This window comes from Mytilus galloprovincialis, chromosome 5 (assembly GCF_965363235.1).
Source record: "Mytilus galloprovincialis chromosome 5, xbMytGall1.hap1.1, whole genome shotgun sequence".
NCBI classification, from domain to species: domain Eukaryota; kingdom Metazoa; phylum Mollusca; class Bivalvia; order Mytilida; family Mytilidae; genus Mytilus; species Mytilus galloprovincialis.
The window spans coordinates 76353852-76366740 of record NC_134842.1 but is presented as its reverse complement, the minus strand read 5'-3'; the positions used below and the strand labels follow the sequence as shown (position 1 = coordinate 76366740).

The window sequence follows — 12889 nt, the reverse complement described above, 5'->3', positions numbered from 1 at the left end:
GGGGGTTTCAACTATATGTTCCCATTCCAATGCATTTATCGTCAAAAAAGGGGGGTTTCAACACCATGGCCTACTAGACATGCTAGAGGAGTCTGACAACACCATGGCCAATTAGAGGAGTCTGACAACACCATGGCCAACAAAAGGAGTCTGACAACACCATGGCCAATTAGAGGAGTCTACATGTAACAACACCACTGCCAATTAGAGGAGTCTGACAACACCATGGCCAACTAGAGGAGTCTGACAACACCATGGTCAATTATAGGAGTCTGACAACACCATGGCCAACTAGAGAAGTCTGACAACACCATGGCCAATTAGAGGAGTCTGACAACACCATGGCCAGCAAAAGGAGTCTGAAAACACCATGGCCAATTAGAGGAGTCTACATGTAACAACACCACTGCCAATTAGAGGAGTCTGACAACACCATGGCCAACTAGAGGAGTTTGACAACACCATGGTCAATAATAGGAGTCTGACCACATTATGGCCAACTAGAGGAGTCTGACAACACCATGGCCAATAAGAGGAGTCTGACAACACCATGGCCAACAAAAGGAGTCTGACAACACCATGGCCAATTAGAGGAGTCTACATGTAACAACACCACTGCCAATTAGAGGCGTCTGACAACACCATGGCCAACTAGAGGAGTCTGACAACACCATGGTCAATAATAGGAGTCTGACCACATTATGGCCAACTAGAGGAGTCTGACAACACCATGGCCAATTAGAGGAGTCTGACAACACCATGGCAAACTAGAGGAGTCTGACAACACCATGCCCAACTCGAAAAGTCTGACAACACCATGGCCAATTAGAGGAGTCTGACAACACCATGGCCAATAAGAGGAGTCTGACAACACCATGGCCAACTAGATGCTCTTAAGAGTCTGTGTCAACCAACTGGAGATATGCACAACTTGCAAAATTACTATCATAGTAGAGCTACAATATAATGCATGACTAAAACATGTAAAATCTCTTTCTTGTTGACCTTAAGAGATTATCATGATTAGCTTAGGTTACCTGGTAGATCTAATGAACCTGTCAGTAATATTTACCTACTCATGTACAAATGTTCTTTTAAGCCTACAAAATCCAAAACAATTTGACAGCAGTGATAATGACACCCTCTTTTCCTGAACATGCTGAAGGTACCTTATTTATCTGGATAATTTTATTTCTAAGATTGATTATTCATGTACAGTGGTCTCGCTAGCCCAAAATAGAAGGGCGCCGCGCCCTGGGTGCCATCAGCCGCGCCCTGGGTGCCTTCATCCGCGCCCTTCTGCCCTGACGTCTTTTTCCAAAATTATCTTGTGCCGTTTTGGTAAAATTTTGTTTCATCGATTTCTGATCATCTCCAAGTTAATTACATATATGACACCTGTGTGATTGCCCCCAGGTTAATCATATCATTACAATCAATTACAATGATAAAGACATCAAAGGTGTTAATAACTAGGTAATTTAATTAGGACAATGTATCTTTTTGTCATACTTTTGATGAATGTGTCAGCGAGTGTGTTTAGCTTGGGTCGGGTCGGCATTTTCGATCTCCAAGTCACAATGGAAAAGCGTATATAAATGAAGACTTTCATGACTTTAGAATTGAATTTAAGTCATAAAAATAAAACTATGCCTTTACAGAAATGCCTTCCATCTCAACTTGTTAGCGACAAGCACAGTTTTTAATTAACCCAAGCGTGGTGGAAATTGATTTTGGAGTTCCTTCCCCTGTTTTAGCTTATTACAAAGGAGTAGGTCCGGTAAGGACCGATTTTGGCCTCAAATTTCAGGTTCATCTGACGAAAGATTTTTTCCACTTTTTAAACACTTAAGTGTGTATTTTATTTGAATTAATTAGTTTATGTGAAAGATTTTAACAGATTTAGTCATTAAAAACGATCCGATTCAAGCTCAAATATGAAAAATCTACCTAATATGCCGACAAATGTCACTTTTCAGATGGTTTTTGGTAAAAATGAAAGTGGCCGCATCCGTGTTCATCCTCAACCTTTATATATGTTATGTATTATCATAAAATACAACTTAAATTTCAATATTAAGGATGAACACGAATGCGGCCACTTTCGTTTTACACGAAAACCGTCTAAAATTTAACTAAAATGCTAGAATTATGAGGATTTCAGTAATTTAGCATGACTTAACGTTGCTAGTACCGGATATATGTGCATTGTATTGTCAAAAACAGCCCATATTTATGTAGCGGAAGCATTCTACTGTCCAATAAATAACTAAAGGTTTACATTTTAACAATTTTGTAAAACTGCTATATTTTGGGGCCAAAAAGGGGTCTTACTGAACCTACTCCTTTGTGCTCTAACAAGAGGCTGTCACAACGACAGTAAACCGGATTTATTAATATTTATTTGTGTCCTGGCAATATCACAAGAACCATTACTGATGAATAGTGAAAGTGAAAATCGTCAATATCAAATTTGACCTCCATTTTGTCATCAGTATCAACATATTAAAATTTGAAAAGCTTAGATTGAATGGTTCATGAGTAAATGCAACAACTTGAATGGAAACGCCATTTTACAATCTTTCAAGAACCATAACTCCTGAACGGTAAAAGTCAAAATCGTCATTATTGAACTTGACCTCTATTTTGCCATCAGTAACAACATATAAAAATTTCAAAAGCTTTGGTTGAATGGTTCATGAGAAAATGCACGGACACGACTGGAAACACCATTTTTCAATCTTTCAAGAACCATAACTCCTGAACGGTAAAAGTCAAAATCGTCTTTATGACCTCTATTTTGTCATCAGTAACCACTACTGGACGAAAAAACAACTGTCCATACCAGTAACAGTCGTTGTACGACTGTCTTAGTCTGTAAAAGACAAGTAATGACTGTCAAATCTGTCATATTTCGTTGCAACAGTTCATTTATGTCTGTCCCAACTTTTCTACGGGTTGTGAAAGTCAAAAAATGCTACCATCAGTCATTTCAGAACTGTTGCAGTGGTTTACGGTGTTGTCACAGTCAAAATCTATTTATTACAGTCTTTCTAATAGTTGTGGCAGTTGCATAATGTCCGTCCCAACCTTTTAATAGTTGGGACAGTTAAAATTTGTTTGTGTCAACTTTTCAGACGTTGATGCAGTCAAAAAATGTTTGTCACAACGTTTTTAGAGTTGAGACAGTCGTTAAATGGTTGTTACAACTTTCTAAAGGTTGGCACAGTCATTAAATGTTTATTACAACTTATAAAAGGTTGACACAGTCGTTAAATGTTTAAAACAAACACTTCATAGGTTGATACAGTCGGTAAATGTTTTAATACAAATATTTTAGCGTAACGGTAGTCCATCAGTGTAAAAAAAAATCACGTCTCACCCGACTCTCAAGATTTGATTTTGTTGTGAAATAGTCCATTACTTATACTATTATCGTCTATCGTGCGATTGTAAACTTGTTTTGCTGTTTATTCACTTATTTTGCGATCGTTGTTTGTCTTTTGTCGTTTTCCATTTATTGCCGTAGCATTGTCCGTTCATTTTTGACAGTCATGTGCGTTTGACTTTAAATAATCCTTTTGATATCCTTACTTTTTATTTTATAATATCTGTTTTATAACATTTTCGTTCATAGCTGGTTTTAAAAACCAGAAGCTTTCGTTAAAAATAGAGTTTTAATATTATTGCAGAAGAATGAGAAGATGATAATGGATTCATTCAAATTCATATTTGATAAATTCTGCGCAATAGAAAAATGTACAAGGCTGTACCTGAAATAAATTTAAAGATTATGACTAAGTTACCAATATTGTACAGCATAATAAACCCGTTTTAATTCGAATTACACCAAGAGGGACATTTCCGATGATTAAAAAAATAATTAGTAAAATCTGTCAAGTTTCATTAAAAACGGAAAACAATTCTTCACCGTAAACGATTTATCCACTTTAATTTTTTGTCGGCAAAAAAACAAAAAAACCGGGACCTCAGGTCGGCAAACTATATTTTTACACAGGTAACTACAGATGTTAGACCACATGTTCAATAATCTGAGCTGGAAAATACAATCGGTGAGTAGAAATTATCAATATTTTAAAGCATGTCTATCGAATAATCATGGATTCATAATTTTGAAGGGAAAATGTGCACATTTGTCGGCTTACAGACCTTACAATGTGTTCTCATTGGCGGATCCAAAAGAGGGGGGTTCCAAGGGTTCGAACCTCCTTTGTTTTGGCCGATCAATGCATTTAAATGGCGACATATAGTTGGACCCCCCCCCCCCCCTCCCCCTGTTTCGTTCTGGGTTGGACCCCCCCTTTTTAGAATGGCTGGATCCGCCACTGATCCTACGGGATCTATATTGAGATACTCCGATAGGCTATATATAGCTATGAATCGACGTTCTATATTACCACACTCGTGCATAGTTGCATGTTCCAGGAAAAATATAAGCTTTGAGCCACCTTTAAGCTTCAATGTTAAAGTTGTGCTTCATAATAAATCATTGAAAGTCATGAAGGACACCGTCCCCCCTCCCCCTATTATCATGTGTATGTCATTTATTCCCTTAATTATTTTGCATACATCACCCTGAGTGGAATACATAAAGGGTTACTCTATATCTTCCCCTTTTTTGTGGGAATAATTTGGTCGATTATATAGGGAATCACTCAAGCATGACTGGATCCGTGCCCCTAAGGGCAGTCAGGGGCCCTGTACCTTATGAAAAGTTCTGGATCTGCCACTGACCATGCTGACCTATACATCATGTAGTGTACATATTGTATGTTAATGTATTGCTAACTCGGGTCATAAATTTGCATGAAATACTTGTCACTGGACATTTTATAACCAACAACCAACCGATCTTTACATGTACGTATCCATATAAATGTGTTTCTTATCATGCTTATGCTGGATTACTAGTATTTCCCTAGTTTTGCTTCATCAACTGATAGTTTTTGTTCTATTTAGAATGCATTGTGACGTCACGATTTCGATAAAAAAAAACCATGCATAGTACAAACACATATGATTTGATCATAAAATGTTAAGAAAATTATTAACTTTAAGATTAAATAGTGACTTTAATATTTAGCAAGTGTCCATTTTCATTTAGATTTTAAATAATTCTCAAATCATGGACAACAAAACATTAATATATTTGATAATAGCATGCATATTTTAAAAAATGGTTTAAAATAGCATTACTCATCAAAATAAAACAATATTATTAAATTAATGTTCCTGAAACAAGGCACAGAGTCATAAACAGTTGCCATTTAAACACAGTTGATTAAACAAATTGTGCTAATTCAATTAGTAATTGTTTTATCATGTACTACATTGTTTAAAAAACACATATTAAAAGAGCAAAGCTAGCATCATAATTTTATTCTTTTTAGATTTAACATAGAATTTATATTAAATCACTATAATTTGTTAATACTTTGAACCCAAACTATATATTTTCATGTGAAATTTTTATATAAATTGTGCCCTGTTAGCATTGTTTTTCAAAATTCATTTGTGCCATACATGTTATCTAACTTACAAGTAGTAACATTCAATGGTCATTATATTTATTCCGCAATGATTAAGGACCTTCTAATCATAAGTCATATATATTTTTCGACACGCATTCAATTGTGTTTTGGTTACTTTATTGTTGCCTATTAAACTTTTGGGTTGATGCATCATTGATATATCCCACATCTCCTTTGATCATGTGCATTCACATACGACTGCAGATTTTTTGCATTTTTTACATAATCATGATAATTATTTTATGTAAACATTCAATATGTCAGGAAAACATAACAAAAAAATCTATCTGTATGCATATTTTTTTATGTTAACATGGTATAAACTTTTTTAAAGTATTTTATGAAGCTCAAAATATTTTTTATAGATATAGTATTATCCAGTAAGTTCTCATAAAATTTACTGTGTTAACTGCATTGTATGTGTTGTATCTACTAATTTAGTCTAAAACAATTTTTTTTAATTCAAATACAAAATTAACAATTAAAATATTTGTATTTACTGAATATGACCATGCAAATGTGACATTAAAATAGGTAATAATCAGGATGTTAACACTGGATATGCGATAGGTAATAATCAGAAATTCTTATATACATGATCTAGCTAATATACAAATTAAGACACAATAGTTTATTGCCCTGGGGGATGATATTTAATCTGTCATTTGTATATGATACAATTTTATAATAATGTTCACAAATTATCATGATTAAAATTGTCCTCTTCAAAAAATTGATAACTTTTTCAAAACAAATTATAATTTAAGAAAATTATGAAACAGCAGGATATATATTATTTTGGATATTAAAATGCAAATTTTAAAAGTAATCTGAATATTGATTTATTAAAATAAAATTGGGTAAATAACTAAATTAAATAAAAAAAAGTGAGCTGCAAAGCATTATTTAATGCAAGCTGTTATAACAAATGAATAAGTAAAAAGTATTCAGGGTAACACAAAAGATGTAAAAATTATTAAACTCAAGGATTTAAAACATTAACTGGAATGGTTAAGTCTTGGAACAATATTTTTACATCACAAAGGTTTATTCATTATATGCACTGGACAAAGGTAAAGTCAATATCATCTACATGTATATATAGTAACAGGGCATTTATTTATTTTATTTTTTCGTTCCTTAAACTTTTCTTTGTCATGTTTGTAGTATCAATATATTTCATATTAAATCATAAACATAATTAAAATAAACAAAAGAAATAACCTGTTGTGTTTTAGAGAGGAATAACTATGTCCATGATGTCTGACTTTAAAGAATTGATGAAAAAAGTATGGTGTGAGCCTCAATGAGACAGTAACCCTTCAATGAAAGTACACAATCACACTTAACAAATCATTAATGCAGGAAAAAAGACAACACTATATAGAATTTAGACCCCCTTAAAAGATTTATTTTTCTTGTTAATAGAGACTTGAAAATAGAATTGTATTAGTGCTAGAATTTTTTGGTCAATCAAATGAGAAGTGCTAGTTTTATCTAGGTAAATACAGTTATTGTAATTAACTTTCTTATTATTGCACAATGTATATACATGTAGTATTATATATTTATTATTAGTTAAACATTTACTGTACTTGAGTCTAAATGTATATTTTATTTTGTAGAATCATACTGAATATGTATTGGTTTGACCATGATTCCCACTTTAATAGAATATGACACCTGCTATGTGCACTTTGATGCATAGAAAATATAGATGTCACTGAGTCGCTGTATAGAGGCAAATTGTGAAACAATGGATTAATTTATTATTTAATACTAGTTATCTATTGTTTTTGGAAATTATGAATATGGCGTGCAGCATTATTCCATGATGATAATGTGATGTTCTGATTAACAATGATTAAATTGGACAAGAAGAAAATTGTGCCTTGTACAAATATAGGAAAATTACAAATTGTATTAAAGGAGGACCACATTACTGGAGGACTACATTACTGGAGGACTAATTACCTTGGATTATCATGATCAATTGTGAATTTGGAATAACAAAATTTCGTAGTTGCAGTGAATATTAATAGTGCAATCATACATGTACATTATTTCTGAATTCCATGAATACCCAGTGAAATTAACAAAACAGTACATGTATATCACATCTGAAGTTTATGTTGGCATTGCAATTGTTAAACTACCGCCAGCATGTCCAGGGTGTGTAAAAAGATCTTAACCAACTATGAGGGTCTCGTGCAGTCCGTGTCAATTGTTTAGAGTCAAATGACTGCTTGCTGTACTTAAATTATTAAAGTCTGAATTAGAATTAAATAAAAATCTTAATTAGCATGATTAGTCATGTTAGTGGCCAAGTGTTCATGGTTTTTGAAACAAATAAACCATGCACGTACATTAAAGTATAATTTTATTATCCCTCCTGCAACAAAAGTTGAAGTACATGCATGCAAGCCAAGAAATATGTATTACAATCTGGCAGTGGCTACAGCGTACCGTTTTGTATTTAAGCTTCACCAGATACATTTTAGAAGCTGAAATGCCTGGATACTTCCTTTAAAATGTTATGAAGTTTCTGTTATTGATTTGTTCATTGCACTTCACCTAGTTTTCATGGTACACTACATGTACATGTAACTGTTTACAAAAAAATATTACTGTTTGAACAGTCACAGTGAAATACACTTGAAGTCTTAAATGTATAACGTATGTATATTAATTGAGTTACTGGATTAATTGTTATGGTATCTTGAAAGGTGTACATGTCTCAGTGTCTGTCAGGCAGGGTTGGCCTGATCCTGACTTCATTTCATGGATCAGTGATTAAGGTTACTTCAGTTACATGTAATTTGTCAAGTTTGTTTCTCACACATGTTTAAAAATACTACAAGCGGTAGGAAAAGTAGGTCAACTATATTTGGTTTATGAAATGAGTGTAAGGTGAATATGTCTAATTGCAAGACTTACATCAGACTTTGACCCTAATGAAAATGTCATGGTTCATTGAACAATGCTTAGTTTTTGTGGTTTGATCTATTTCCAAATGTTTCTCAGATGCTACAGTATAAACTACATGTACATGCATGACATGTATAGGATCACTATTTTTGGCATATTATTGGATATTCATAAGTTAGTTTTCATGGTTTGGATGTTAAGAATGTTAAGTCTATTTCACAGAGTGACAGACAGTATAAATCACTAAATTTTGGATATCATGGGTATGGAATGGGTATGGGATGTCACTTTGTAGGGTGTACATCATCTAGCTGTCTGGCATGGTTAATTTGACTGCAACTTCATTTTCAAAGGTTAATGAAAATTGAAAGTTTATGTGATACTTGTACATGTACATGTAGTAAAACCTTCATACATGTAGGCAAAGCAGAGATGACATTTCAGCATTTGCACAGTCACTCTTGTTTACATCTGACACCAGTGATCATGTCTACATCTTGATTATACACATGTACAGTAGCTGCTTTTTGATAACAAAAGTCTGACAACTATTAACAATTGTTATAATTCATTTGATAATACTAGGTATTTTAGTCCTGTATAACATATAAAAAAGAAGATGTAGTATGATTGCCAAGGAGACAACTATCCACAAAAGACCAAAATGACACAAACATTAACAATTTAAGGTAACCGTATGGCCTTCAACAATGAGGAAAGCCCATACCACATAGTCAGCTATAAAAGGCCCTGATGAGACAATGTAAAACAATTCAAACGAGAAAACTAACGGCCTTATTTATTTAAAAAAATGAACGGAAAACAAATATGTAACACATAAACAAACGACAACCACTGAATTACAGGCTACTGACTTGGGACAGGCACATACATAAATAATGTGGCGGGGTTAAACATGTTAGCGAGTTCCCAACCCTCCCGCTAACCTGGGACATTGGTATAACATGTATACTGTATGATAACCAGAATAAGGAGATGTGGTATGAATTTCAATAAGACAACCATCAACCGTAAACCAAGACAGGGATCTCCATGGATGAAAATTGAACGATGGAGGAACTTCAAGTGAAGTGATGTAATTGTTAGTAACTGTACATCCTTCAACAATGAGCAAAATCAGTTCCCCATAAGTGTGATAATGAAAAACCTATAACAGGCCTAGCTATATTAGATAATGTAACACCTTGTAAACAAGTTCAGATGAGAAACCCCAAGTTGGATTTTTATACCATGTATACAAAAGCAACATTGATACGTCAGTGATGACAAATATAATATTGTGGTTAATCAAAGACTTGCACTATAATAGTTGATCATCTGCCCTTTAATATTCATGTTTTTCTACAAATCAATTCTATCTGCTTTTGAATAAATGCCTTCTTAATATATATCCCAAAATGTTAAGCAACATTTTCCCATTGTTTTCCATAAACACAATAAGCATTACAAAGTCATACATGTATAACGCACTAAACCATTATAGGTCAATGTATAGCCTCAGGCGTAGATCCAGGGGGGGGGGGGGGGGGTTCCGGGGGTTTGAACCCCCCTTTTTTGGACGATCAAGGCAGTTGAATGGGTACATGTAATTGGAACCCCCCTTTGTCCTGGGTTAGTAACAACTCCTTTTTAAAATGGCTGGATCCGCTCCTTGGCCTTCAACATGGAGCCTCGGCTCACACCGAACAAAAAAATATAAAGGGACCCAAAATATTGTCTGTACATAATTATCTATCTATCTATCTAGTAACATTGTTAGTTTTCTTTACTGATTGAATAATATGTCATTATTGTACAAGCATTTATGGGATTAAATAATTTGAATTTGAACAATTGAAATGGGAAAATATTTTGGATAAACGTTAGTACATCTGATCAACTGAAACCACACAAGAGAATCCGATGTCAGTCTTTAGAATTTAATAAGACCGGAGTCTAAAGAATACATCAAGTTCTAAAAAGTGATGTGAAAAAAATAAAAGAATTAAGATTTGATTTCCCTGTCTTAAACAATGCGAGTTTCATGTTTTGAACATTTGAACTTTCACTTGCGCTAGTTATTTTGTCGGGTCTTGAACAGTACGTCCATCTACTAGTATTTACATAAATTATGTATGGTAAATTCTTTGCGAAAAATCCGGTGAAAATATGAATTTTTCTCGCGAGTGATAATATTTTTCTACCTCAATCATGAATGCTGACGTGCTATTTACCTGTATCATGTGTATCAATTACAATTGAACTTCAAATAGACCATTCCGTACAATGTACAATACAAAGTCGAGTTAATATTGACCTATTCAAAAATAAAATACGGAAAAATAAAATAAATTAAATTCAGATAGATTTAAGATTTGTTTTCCATAGCTGCAAAAGATGTGTTAAATGTCTGATTTTTTTTTACATGTATAGAAATCAAAATGATTATACGGAAATATTTATAATTTTACAAGAAATGTAGCCCCACCCCCCCCCCCAAAAAAAAAATAGTGTGTGAAATAAGCCCTCAAGAAAATATAAAGCAGTTTTATGTGGGGATAAGTTTGACAAGTGCGTGTATTAGGAGTTCCCCGCTAGGTTTAGAGTATATCATGTATATTCAGCGTTATTATGAAGTGATGTGATTCGTAAAACTACGGGTATTGAAAACAACCGTGTATGCATGAATGATTTTACACCTAACTAATTTAATAGAAAAATAATTAAACTGTTATTTAGATGATATAAAAATTGTCAACTTTTAATTCAGTTATAAAGATACATTTGGTAACAAATATATTGGGTAACGTTTTTCGATTTTTCTGTTAGTAGATATATCTTTTATCTAGTGAAATTGCAGGTATCTAGTGCTGGTTCCGATTTTATTGGTTCGAAGAGATAAGGGCGAGGAAGTGTTAAAAAAATATATAAATTCAGCACATTCACTAAATAACCGAGGAATACAAAAATGTGTTCAGCGGCAAATATTTCAAAATACTTTTTTTTTTAAATCAATATCTATCTAAAATTAATGTATTACATTGGAGTGATAGTTATTTCTCTTTGTCACAACCTTATATTTCACACAGTAATTTTTTTTTACAAATAATTGAACCTATATCCCTGACTGTTAGACATTTTGTATCCGTGACTTTTAAGTGTACATGAAGATCAATGTTTGGAAGTTGCTACGCTTATAAATTAGCTATGCCTATACAATGGTTGTAGCTATCATATTTTAACTGTTACAACTTTTTCTGCGTTTAAACAGTTTATTTATGACTGTTTCAACGTTTTCCGTGTTGGTACAGTAATTAAATGACTGTTACAGCTTTCAAATGGTTGCATCAGTTTTATTACGACTGTGACAACCCTTTAGGCGTTTAATCAGTTTATTTATGACTGTTGCAACGTTTTTCGAGTTGAGACAGTTGTAAATCAACTGTTACAACTTTGAAATAGTTGTATCAGTCCTTTAATAACGGTGACAGTTATTTCTTGCGTTGTTACAGTCGATTTATGTTGTAGACAAACACTTTTAAAGTTGGGACAGTTACAAAAAAACTGCAGCAGTGAAATTTAACAACTGTTACAACTTTAACAAACATTATCAGTCTTAGAACGACTGTTACTGGTATGGACAGACGTTTTTTCGTCCAGTAGTGAACAACATATTAAAATTTGGGAAGCTTTGGTAGAACAGTTCATGCGTAAATTCACGGGCACGACTGGAAACTCCATTTTTCAATCTTTCAAGAACCATAACTCCTGAACGGTAAAAGTCAAAATCGTCATTATTAAACTTGACCTCCATTTTGTCATCAATATTAAACAACATATTAAAATTTGGGAAGCTTTGGTAGAACAGTTCATGCGTAAATGCACGGACACGACTGGAAACTTCATTTTTCAATCTTTCAAGAACCATAACTCCTGAACGGTAAAAGTCAAAATCGCCATTATTGAACTTGACCTTCATTTAGTTGTCAGTAACAACATATTAAAATTTTAAAAGCTTTGGCTGAACGGTTAATGAGTTAATGCACGGACAACATTTGATTGCCGCCCGCCTGCCCGCCGTACATCCCCAAATCAATAACCGACATTTTTGTCACAAAAATCCGGTTAAACATATTATCTAGTATCAAAAAAAGGAATAAATTACCAATTGAATATCTAATAACATAATAATGTTACCTTAAAGATATTAACTGTCTTTGAACATATTAAAAAATATATATTGCAGTTTCTACTTGATAATTATACTTTTAGCAATCCATGTTCTAAACATTGATAAATTAGTAATGCTCTCAATTTCATATTATATGATGTATTAAAAGCTATAATTCCTATATAGATAAAAAAAAAAACCACATATTCTTTGATAATGGGTAGAGTGAAGGTAAACT

At 33.3% G+C, this 12889-nt stretch overlaps 1 protein-coding gene across 1 annotated transcript in view; it reads right to left on the bottom strand.

Annotated features, from left to right (window-relative positions):
• Positions 1-12889, bottom strand: part of LOC143074149 (uncharacterized) — a 638429-nt gene that overhangs the window by 137043 nt on the left and 488497 nt on the right. The gene's annotated exons all lie outside the window — the stretch shown is intronic.